We start from the raw sequence: 8,514 nt of genomic DNA, 5'->3' as shown, positions 1-8,514 counted from the left end.
TGGCACTGAGATGTGATTTCATTGCCAGTAATCTACTCCTTTATGTAACATGACACACTCTGAAGGGGGCAGAGTTAATGGATATTTATGACACGGAATGTTGTCGGGCAGGAAGTTTCCTCATGTCCAAAAGCACCTTTTTAGAATAAACATGATCTGAACCTGAGCACCTTTTCACAGGCATGGCATGGTGTGTGTCATAAGATGTGCTGTTATAAGATGATCTTTAACACTCCACTGGGTTTTAGACTCTTCGAGGTGGGCTTCAATTTACTAAACCAGTAAATACAACCTGAGGCAGAACAGAGTTCTTCACTTTACTAATCCAATAAACATAAACTGAACAGCATTCTTTAGGCATAATGTGTGTTGACAGATGTACTGAACTTTAATACTTTAGTGGTCAGTATATATCCCAACCTGGATTCTGTTCTCCAGTGTATCCTCACAGAATGCTGTCCTGCATGGGGAAACTGATGGGAGACTATTTGTATATTATGTTTGCCTGTGTGCTATATCATACATATTAACATTTATCTGCCTGAAGCTCCAGGCTACTAACATCTGAGTATTAGTTTTACCCAAGACTCAGAGATGTTGACTGAAATAGTTTATTAATAATACTGTGCTGTAGACCAAGCATTCTCCTTATTTAAATTACACAGCGGACAGTAGAAGATATTACATCATCACGCAATGGACAGCAAAAGACATTACATCATTACACAGTGGACAGTAGAAGACGTTACATTATTACACAGTGGACAGTAGAAGACATTATATTATTACACAGTGGACAGTTGAAGATATTATATTATTACACAGTGGACAGTAGAAGACATTACATCATTACACAATGGACAGTAGAGGACATTACATTATTACACAGTGGATAGTCAGGCAAGGGAAGGAGGGTTGTATATGTTAAGACTGCACTTGGCACTTGCAGCCAGGAAGATGTTTTTGCTTTTTTGGGAAAACTGTCAGGTGAAAACGCAAAACTGAGTTGTGTGTTACTAGTGGCAGTCCATTGCCTTGTTTTCTTTTTTATTACACTGAGACTCTAGGAGGTGCTGTTGTTCTCATATGGGTATCCCTCCCCTTCCAGGATTGTAACTGTACTATCTTTTCAGTAAGGCTGAAATGGCTGTATTTTAATCAGTGGAATGGCTGTATTTTAATCAATATATATGTATGTGTGTATATATATACATAGGAGTCATATTAAAACAGCTCTGGTATGTAGAATACATCTCCACCTTTTGTCCATACAATGGCTACAAACAGGGCCAATAACTGCAAAATAAAACATCACAGTTACAAATCATGACTCAACAGCAACCTGTATATCTCTTTTCACATACATGGCAAGTGTGTGTGTGTGTGTGTGAGTGTTAGTGAATGTTGTCTAGTTTCACTAATCACTTTCTTAATCCAGTAATAACTAGAAATTCTACCGCAAGAAGTACTGACATATACTTTTCAGTACTTTAAAACCATAGTCAATTCTTCCTTAGGACACTCAGCATGCTGATCCAGGGACTATACCAAGGAGTATTACTATTCTGGTTACTTTAATATTTTTCATTCAACACATGTTAAGGCTGATGAATTATTGTGAATAATGTTTAAGACCAGTGTTCAGCATACTGAGTGATGAAGTAAAGTTCCTCAATGCAACTGAATCCTGTCTAGATTCTAAATGTCAAGGAAGATTATGGTCATAACTAACTGTTCTTTGATAAATATTTTTTTGTGCAATCTTGTCCAAAGTGTGTGGAATCAGAATGTGGTGTAAAGATACTAGACTTTCAAAACATTTGAGGTTAATGGGCAATGTGAAGCCCGTTGTAAAAATCTCTGTAAATCTCTAAAGAACTTGTTCTCCTGTAGTCACTGTAAACCTCTCAAACTGTTCACTATACTCATCTCCAGTTCATACTAGTGGGTTAAGTTACTAACTTCAGTTTCTCTAGTTTACAAGCTGGATCCTCCAGTAGAGCGGAGAGCAGCTGTACTCCTGATTCTCCTGGTCTGTTCCTACTCAGATTGAGCTCTCTCAGGTGTGAGGGATTTGATCTCAGAGCTGAAGCCAGAGCACCACAGTCTTCCTCAGCTATACTACACGATCCCAAACTGCAGAGAGTTAGAGAGAGTGGGAGAACTGATTGTTAGAAATGGTAACTTTTGACTCAATACACACACACACACACACACACACATACAGAGAGTAACAATACTGTGTTTGATCACATGAAAACCCAGTAGATAGGGAATAAATGTGTTAAAGGTGCCCAAAACCCACCAAACATTAATCTGCTGAATAAGCACACCAATCTGCTGCTCCTGGACAAAGAAATCAAAGAAACCAAGAACTCAGATTTCACCTGTACACAGATAAGCTGGTCCTATTTTCTCCTAGAGAACAGGGCTTAAAACAGGGTTTATCAGTTTGTTAGTTTTTTAGTACACTTTCATATGGTACATACACCCACAGACAATGAACACCAGCAAAATAAAGATAAAAATGGTTTAAAAGAAAAACTCATCACAGGAACAGAAGCAACATTTCACCGTCAAGAGCAAGTCATACTCAAAACACCACCAACGCCTCTTCCCTCCTCAAAATGTCAGTGCAGCAGAACTGTTCAACATGAGGAAGCCAGGAGAGCTTATTACTCAGCTGGGAAATCCATCTTCACATTCAATCCATCAGTTCATATCTGTCTTTGAATATTTTCGGCTACCATCTGATCAGTTCTTCTAAACTGTAGTGTAACGTCAGCTTGTTTATTAAAGCTCTGTTACATAACACTGGCCAAAACCCAGACTGAAAAACATTCTTCATGTGAACAGAAATACTACAATCCAAGCATACAGGACGTAACTTTTCAGATATCCTCTTCTGGTCACCGATGAGAAAGAAAAAAAAAGTAAAATCTGAACACGATCAACTTTGTGCAAAAAACAAGAATGAAAATATACAGAATTAATACATAACAGCCTCTGCCCAAAAAGTGACCCTGTAACAACTGGCACCAAGATACACCACAAAAACTCAACTCATGTCACGCCCTGTTCCTCTCATTTCCCTGTTTCTCTTGTTTTCCCCCTCGACTGGTCAGTTTTGGACATATTGTCTGTTACTGTCTGTTTTCTTAGTTCAGCCTTGTTTAGTCTTGTTAACCCAACTCCAGACTCCACCTGTTGTCAGTCTGTCCTGCCTTGTTTAGCACTGTATAAGTACTTTTTTTGCCTCTTTCCTTGTCTGGTACTGTTTGATGTTCACACTATGTTGCATTTGGTCTACCCAGCCTGAAACCTGCTTCCTGTAAGTTCTGAAGCCTTTGGTTATGTTTATTATTAATAAATTGAAACGTGACCTGCACATTCATCCAGTCTCTCGTGACAACCTGACCGTCCTTCAAATCAAATCAGTGAAAATCAGCGCTCAAATATTTATATCCTGTGTTAGAAAAATGAAATAAAACATAAAAATTAGATGGTTTGCTAGTTTTTATTAGAAGGACACTTGTAAAAACTGAATGACCGATCTCTAAAAACAGAAACAGTTCAACATCAGAAAACATGGCTGACCAGAGAAAACAGAATGACTTACAAGTCAGGAGAAACAGAAAACCAACAACACTTTCTTACATCCTGTCCAAAAATGTTCTAATTGCACAATTATTCCTCAATATCACCACAGTAAAACATGTGAAACTTCACAAACCAACCACAATGAGAATGTCCTTGTGTTAACACCAGATTTAACTGAATTACTTGCTCAGTTTATTTCAGCTAAACAAAAACTGTGCAGAAAAAAACCTGAATTACTCTTTTTTTCACTTTTATCTATTTATTTTTTTACTTTTTAATGTCACGACTAACCAGTCTCTGACTATTTAATTTTTAAAATTTTTGTCAAACATGTCTTTGCTTTGGTAACATTAGACTTCTGATTCCATTTAAAAATTGGAGAGAGAGAGAGAGAGAGAGAGAGAGAGAGAGAGAGATTTCATAGATTACTCCTCGCCCAAAAAAAAAGAAAAGGAAAAAAAACGGAAAAAAAAGAGAAAATTCCTACAGAATTGTTTCAGGTATGACTTTGCTGTATTGGATGAGCTAATACAGAAAAATGATATTTTTTCAGAAATTACTCAGCTAAATTGGACTGTGTTTCTGTCAAAAATGAACATAACTGCAATAAAAGATGTGTCTGAAATTCTTTAAACTAAAACTTCTTTTTTATCATAAAGGGTGTTTCATATTCATATTCTGTTTTATGAAACATTACTCACTCAAGCTTCTCCAGTTTACAGTCTGGAATTTCCAATAGATCAGCAAGTTGCTTCACTCCTGAAGCTCCAAGATGATTCTCACTCAGATCCAGGTCTCTCAGGTACAAGGGGTTTGATCTCAGAGCTGAAGCCAGAGCAGCACAGCCTTCCTCTGTTACACTGTAAGTACACAGACTAAAACAAGAGGATGGGTAGGGGAGATGTTTTAATTTTTTGAAGTCATCATGGAAACCTGGTAGGTGTGGTCTCCCATCATGTGTAGCAGGGGACAAGTCAGAACAGACAGATGTCTTTGTAAAAGATGACTCTGCTGTACCAGATGATAAGTGTAGATGTATGAAGCATGATGACTAAAGAAAGGTTTACTGACATTAACTGAACAGAGAGAGAAAGCGTGTGTGATTCTGCCTTGACCTCCATTCGAGTCTATTTCCTCTGCTAACATAAATGGTAAGTTTTTTCTCATCCAAGGCTGTGATTTATGAGCTCAAAAAGAGATGTCTCTCGTGCTCACAAGCAAGGAGTTAAATTGACTTAATTGACTTTAATTGACATTGTAAAAGTAGTTCAGTAAAGGATGTCTATCTAAAAAAGACAACTATCCCATGGCTCAGAATCATGTATAAATACTGAATGACTGACATGCTTCTAAAGTGGAGATGTATGGTCCAAAGTGCTTATTTTAATCAGGGATACCAAAGTCTCTTTACACAAGCTAATTTTTTATGAACCAAGAAACATTTGATGACTATCGACAATGGTTTATTCTGTTGGGTTAATGAAGCAACAGAACAACAGGTGTTAATATGTTGAATGATGACTCTGCTGTTAACAGAAAAAGTCTGCTAACTTTGTTGAGACTGTCCAGGGAAGGAAGAACTGTGTTGTTTGCCCTTGGTGCTGACCTTATGCACCATTTCAAATGCTACCATGCCCAACAAGTTCACCAAGTGCCAGACCGCAGACTTCAGCTGAACAACAGTGGGTGAAGACTCCACGTTTTCACTTTTTTTTTAAAGCACCGATTATATGATTCTTATTTAAGATGTCTAAAGCAAATATACATGTATATCACAGAGTGGATTTTGTACTAAAATGGAAATCCAGTGGTATCTTAATCACTTCCCTGTGAAAGCCTGATGGATCCATTGAGGCAGTACAGACATAACAATGTTTTATCAGCATTTTTACCTAAAACACTGTTATTTAGATAAAGCTGAATATGGCTATGAATCATTTAGATTGTTGTCCAACATCAGGGAGAACACTCAGATAGGTAGAGAGTCAGAGATAACTCCTCTGTATTGGACACAGTGTAAAAAACAAACAAACAAACAAACAAAAAACGGACACTATTTGTCAGTGATTAATCTTGTACAATATACTCAGCTTAATGACAAAGTCTTCACAGTGAAATTATATTAAAAATTTAAGAAGTTTCATCATAAAACATATTTTCAGTTTATGTGTGATTAAAGCATCTTGCTTTATGCACATTTAATCTGTAAATCTGCAATGTAAAGCATCTTGCTTTATTCAAGAACTAAATGTGAACCTTTATTTAATGTTTGTTAATCTTTTCTCTTAAATGGAACAGGCATGTGGCTCAAACAATACTGGCAAAGTGCCACTCCATTCTTTTTTACTCTGTTATATTTGAAAACTCAGTCCAGTAATACCACTGACTCTGAGGGTCCTAAACAAGTCCTCAGTGGAGGTAAGTCTGCTCTACTGAATTAGAACAATTACACACAAAGCTTTCAGGCAGAAACATTCATTAGATTTTAAAATCACAATTCTAATATAAATTTGCCAGATATTCCAAAAGACTGGTGATTGTTCAAGTCCAGACATTGTCCAGAAATACATTTGTAAAAATGACAGAAGGGAGGTCAGTGTCACAAGACTGCAACAAAAAAAAACTTAAGACTGCACAAGACTGCAACTTAACCACAAAAACCACTCACATTACTGAAGGCTGCACTGCACTGTTTCTATGCACAGTCACGTCACAGTCTAAGTCACAGTCACAGTTAGTCATGAAACGAAACTACTCAGTTTAGCACCAATGCTGATTAGGGTTAGTTTATTTGGTGAGAGTGTAATCAGTTGTTTCTGTAAAGATAATAGTTTTTGCTCCTCATGGTCTTTGTTGTATAGTAGAAACATTATAATGGAGGGAGGTTTGCTTTAAATCTGGGATTCCTCACACGGGTTTTGGTTTCTGTTCCTAGTGATTCTTATTCGCCATGTCTGAAACACATTTGACTGAATTATGTTACAGTTCTATTACATGTATGCATCAATATACAGATTAAAAACAGCTGCATGGAGACATTCTTAATTAAACACAAATCTTCAACACTAATCATTTTAATTTAGGACATGATTCATTAGTGAAAGTAAAGCACAGTTGGCATGTCCTGGCTCTGGTTCTCTCTGCTGGTCACTTTTGTGTTACTGCCTAGTTTCTTTTGTTTGCCTTGTTAATTATATGATTAGTTGCACTTGCTTTTGGTTAGTCTAGTCTTGTCCTGCTCTGTATAAGTACTCCTAAATTTCCCTTCTTTGACTGTGTGGAATTACATTGTCAATGTGTCATGCTCAAGCACCTTCTGAAAACATAACAGGAGTGAAGTACAACACACAAAGTTACAAACGTACAAATCAGTTGCAAATAACCACTGTTATAGAGAAAACAACTCATCCCTGAAACTGTGTCACACACACACACACACACACACACACACACACACACACACACACACACACACACACACACACACACACACACACACACACAAAATAAAACCTAACCAAACGATGGCACAATACCCAAATTAAAAGAACAGGCACAGAAAATATTTACATTACATTACCTTTATTCACTTAGCAGATGCTTTTATCCATAAACAACTTCAAAGACAAAACATGGAGAAAAATCATGAAAAGGAATGAAGCCCAAAATGACATTTATGTGTAGTGGTTTAGAAACACATTTCTCTCTGAACAATCTTAATGTCCAGGCTCACAGATGATCAGATCATTTGTAACAATATCACAAAAGTATCAGATATCTAAAAGCTATGCCTCTGACAAACTGACTTTATTTGGGCCAGACAAAGCCCTTCAGTTCCTCTTTACAAATGATAATGATAAATGGCAAATATTTCATTTTTCACTGATAAATATTCCCTCTCCTCTGTTTTAACACATAAACAGATTTCAGGGTAAATGTACAGTGAAATCTGCTCATATCAGAGTAATACATTATACAATAATACAAATATGTCATCATGTGTCTTCACCAGGACATTTGCAGAGAAATGTATGACACTGTTTTACAGTAACGTGTCACTCATGCTCACATTAGCTGATGGTCATTGTGGTCAGGAATTAAAACCATCCTTCTGCCAGTTGATTAGTGATAGTGATGGCCCACCAGGGGACCAGTAAGGGCCTCTAGAATTGCAGTTGGCTCCTCAGGGACTGAGCAGTGACTTAGTGAGTGGACAGAGTGGGACAGTGGAGCACTGTGAGTTTCCCTCTGTCTCAAATACAGTCACACTGCTTCCCACTGTAGCTCCTGTCAGTAAGAGTGGATCCACGTGAGTTTCACTCAGGTGAGTTTCTACAGCCAGCTGTAGGGGAAGCTACAATGGTACTGAGCTGGTGTCCAATGGATTAATCCTCTGTAATACTTGTCTAAAATCTGTAAAAGGAGAACAACATTGTTATTCATAACATCTCTAAACAAACTATAGCTCTTAAATAACAACATTTGTGTGTGGGTGTGTGTGGCTGTTAAATGCTGTACATATCAGTTATATATGTGACTGGGATTTAACACAATTTTTTAATACAACATTGTAATGCAGTAATGCATACACTTCATATGATTCATCTGATTTCAACAGTATATTTACCAGGACAGGTGAGTGATCACTAATTGGATATAATTTCCCAAATATTCCAAACAGCAGGTCCATACAAAGCCACTATGCATCCACAGTTAAGTGGTGGACTCCCATGATTACAGACTTAATTCACATCCAGAAGTATAGTGAACATATTACTTTCCACCTGTACTTTAAGACCCTAAGCTGAAGTTTCAAAATTTTGCTTCTGACCCACTGACATTTATAAAGAGAATGAGATTTTTTGGTGGAATGCAAAGTCTTTGCTACACTCAAACCAGCACTAACAATACTAA

This window comes from Chanos chanos, chromosome 13 (assembly GCF_902362185.1).
Source record: "Chanos chanos chromosome 13, fChaCha1.1, whole genome shotgun sequence".
Taxonomy (NCBI): domain Eukaryota; kingdom Metazoa; phylum Chordata; class Actinopteri; order Gonorynchiformes; family Chanidae; genus Chanos; species Chanos chanos.
Note: the sequence above shows the minus strand (reverse complement) of the source record.